The sequence below is a fragment of the Fundulus heteroclitus genome, chromosome 14 (genome assembly GCF_011125445.2).
Source record: "Fundulus heteroclitus isolate FHET01 chromosome 14, MU-UCD_Fhet_4.1, whole genome shotgun sequence".
Lineage (NCBI taxonomy): Eukaryota > Metazoa > Chordata > Actinopteri > Cyprinodontiformes > Fundulidae > Fundulus > Fundulus heteroclitus.
In genome coordinates, this window is record NC_046374.1 from 16629813 (window position 1) to 16633645 (window position 3833).

A 3833-nucleotide genomic window follows, 5' to 3' on the forward strand; every position below is an offset into this window, starting at 1 on the left:
TATAAATGCACGTGTGAGTAGGAAAATCAACAGAATAAAATAACATTGTAGATGCAGTTCACTGGTGAGTTGTGCTATTTTCAGAAAAAGGCCTTTAGGGACCACGTGGTTCTTGGTGGCTACCGGGTGCACTGCCCACAGGCACCGTGTTGGTGACTCCTGTGGGTGCAGTAATTAGAAACAAACACTAGAGGTCTGCAAAGGGCATGTTTTGTACACAGCTGTGCATCTAGTTGATTATACAGGGATTTTATATAGCTTTTTTATTATGTAGTTCTTGTATATAGTGATAATACAGTCTTATACATGTAGCCTATGTGTATTATTGTGTGTAAACAGTGTGGGTTTTTTAATTTGATGATTGATGAATGAATATAGCCATCATTTATTATTATTATTATTATTATTATTATTATTACTTACTTACTTACTTCTTACTTACTTACTTTATTTAAACGATTTTGATATTGTGGTAAGGATATTTATTTATTTTTTCTGATTTCTTTTCTATCTATTTGTAATTTGTTTCCCCTTTTTATTTTATGCTTATGCATAATAACATTATTTTACATACATATTAAGTTTAACATCTTAGAACATTGTTTGCGCAAGCGTATAACCCACCCTGTCCATATCATTCCAAATATATCTGATATGAGAATGAAAATATATGAAAACATCATTGCCCAATGTATAGGAAATTACATAAGCATAATCAGGAAAGGAAGCTATCATAACCAGAGCTGGGGCAAGAAAACAAAACGAACAAAAAAAAGAAGAAAAAAAAAAAGAAAAACAAGGCTTTCTCATTTTTTTTAAATAACTCAAATAATTTGACTTATCAAATCCTTCACTCAGTTTAGGAAAAAAGATTAACTGGCCGTCAAAAAACAAAGTTATACACATTGTCGAATCAACCTGCCGTACCTGACCCTATGTGACCCAAGACCAGTCCTGCTAATCAAATTTAACCAGTGAGCGTGATTAATCAGATAAATCTGCAGCCCCCAGAAGAATTGACACCCACTTATCCCACTCTAAAGATTTTACATACACTAGCTGAGAATACATGTCCCGAACAATCTTACTGGAGTGGGTGGGATTTAAAGAAAAAAAGAAAAGAAAACAATCAAAATGGAATAAAATATAAAACCTACATGGCTGCTCTAGATACAAGACCTTTGGAAATGGGAAGAGATCTGTGATGGGGGATGGTGGAAACCAGCCAGAATTACTATAACTCCAGCAAGAAGGGCGTCTTTTTCTGTTTAGGGAGAGAATTTTTTTCCGCAGTTTCCGTCTCCTTTAAAGTTCCTTAAATATCCTTCACAGAAGGAATACAGAAGTTGTGATTTCCCCAGATAAGGGAGTAGACTGAGGTCATGTTTAAACCATAAGGCGTTCGAAACTGCCCCAGATTTTAGTTGTTTCACCCACAATTGAGTTTAGTGGTTGTACAGCTGAAGAAATTTTACTAGTGAGCCCAAGTGTGTGTGACTGGTGGTAGCATACTCCATTGGGAAATCGCTGATTGTGACGGCTTACAGCATCAAAATGCTGTAAGCCATTGCTTGATAAACTCTAAATAAGAATTGGACTGTTCAGGAGGAAATATTAAAAATGTAGGCAACACATTTAGTTTAACCATGTTGACGTAGCCAGCAGGCAGGGGGAGATCTTTCCATCTGTCCAGATCCTGTCTACACATCATTCTAGTAGTACCACTTTTACATTTTTAGTAAAGAGTGATGACAAGCTCTGTGTCGCTTCCACCCCAAGGTATTTAAAGGCAATTTTAAATGGAAACAAATGCATGGAGGCTGTAATATCTTCTTGTCTCAAAGGTAATATTGTGATTTTACCCATTCTGACCTTATACCCTGAGACCCTCCCAAACTGGTCTAAACAGTGTGTGGAACAGAGGACTGCAGATCAGACGAAGCAGCAGATCGTCTGCATACAAAGAGAGCTTATGACAGAGTCCTCTTTCTGTTCTGCAAACTGTCTTAAAGCGACGGGCCCATGCTCAATAGCCAGAGTGAACAGGAGGGGTGACAGAGGGCAGCCCTGGGGTGCGCCTCTGCCAAGTGGGGAAAAATGGTTATGAATGTTGCAGCTGGGTTGTTGTACAGTATCTTTTTCCAAGAAATAAGAACTTCTTGAAAACCTAATTTCTTAAGTGTGGCAGACAGAAACTCCCACTCGACGCAGTCAAAGGCTTTCTCTGCATCCAGAGAAACAACTCGTTCATTGCTCTCTCTTTCTGTTGAATAGATGATATTTATATGTGATTTTGTTAAAGCATGTAAATTCCTTACAGTGAGACGTTACCCTATAAATTAAAGGCCATGGTAAAATACATCCATCCATCCATTTTCTAACACGTTTATCCCTCCATCCATCCATCCCTTTTCTATGGTTTCTATAGTTTTAATATTCAGTAGCAATGGGGCCTTTTTGATCCAGATTTCATTGTTCTTTTATTAGTTTGATCAGTTTTTATCTTTTTGATTTTTGTTTTTAATGGCAAGGCACTTTGGATGCCTGGTTGGCTGTCAAAGGGCTGCACAAATAATGAGTCAAATTAAATATTAATTAAAATTAATAAGTCAGATTAAATATAACCTTTTCCAGCATATTCCATGTGTTTTATCATATTTAAAAAGTCATTTGTATTGTCATCTTATATATTCTAACCAGTACCAAAATGTGCCAGGACTGTTAAAATAAGTTGCTCTTGAAAGATGTTTTTTACGCCGCCCCTTAATTTGATGTTCCTAGGCAGAGTTGGGAGTAAATACATCTCCTTAGATGAGACCCACACTAGAAACTGATTTTATCATCATCATCAAAAAAAAAAAAAAAACTTTGTACAGCTCCATATTGTTTGTCCTTCCTGCAGACAATTAGTCTTTCCTTGTTGTTTGTCTGAACCAGAAGTGGTTTCTTTTCTGCCTTTATTATCTTCTCATCCCTGTGAGTCCAGATGGGCTCGGCCCCCCCACGCCGCCAGTGTTGAGCATGTTCTGACCTGGTACCAACATATTTCTGCTGCACTTGGCAGACCGCCACGAGTCTCGTTGTCCTTTCACTGAACCGCTCACATCAACGTTCTCGAAGATCTGGAAGAAGTCTTTTCAGGGTAGAATATTTTCAACACGAGAGCAAATTTTAAAGCTGACTAAAGCCGCAGAAATCATGGGAGGTAGAAAGAGGAAGAAGTCATCCAAACAGGATTTTGTGCTGTCTGTGTGGTAAGTTTTTATTTTTGAGGTAATATAGATTACATTACATTCAACAACAACCATTGTTTGGCTTGAGTTTGTTCTGAAGAAATAAAAATAAAAAAAACAGATAAGAACTTCTCACGTATTCCTTTTGCTATAAGGATGGACAAAAATCCAGCATCTTCCTGCCTGCATGTGATCTAGTTACAGTTCTGGTGCCTGCTGCTTTCTCCATTTCCTCACAGATGCTCTGCCCTTCCTGCAAATGGGTCCACGTCATTTGATTTATTGCATATTACACAATGCTTTATGAATGGTCTCTGCATGTATGAACGCTTGTCTTTTTGTTTACTAAATCAACACTGCTGAATCCAATTTAAAAGCAACAAAGCTGTTGCAATAATGTTTTTTTTTTTTTACTTTTTTGCAAAAGGTTTAATGATGTAAATAAGTCAGGATGCAGCAATGTGTGACCCTCATTCAAAATGTGGTTTTTAGAAGTAGCTCCTACTTTTTGTTTTACCATTTTTGTTTTTTTTTCACACACTTCTCCTTTTGTAAGGATAGGAAGTTCTGTCTCTTACAACAAAACAATTACCCGCCCCC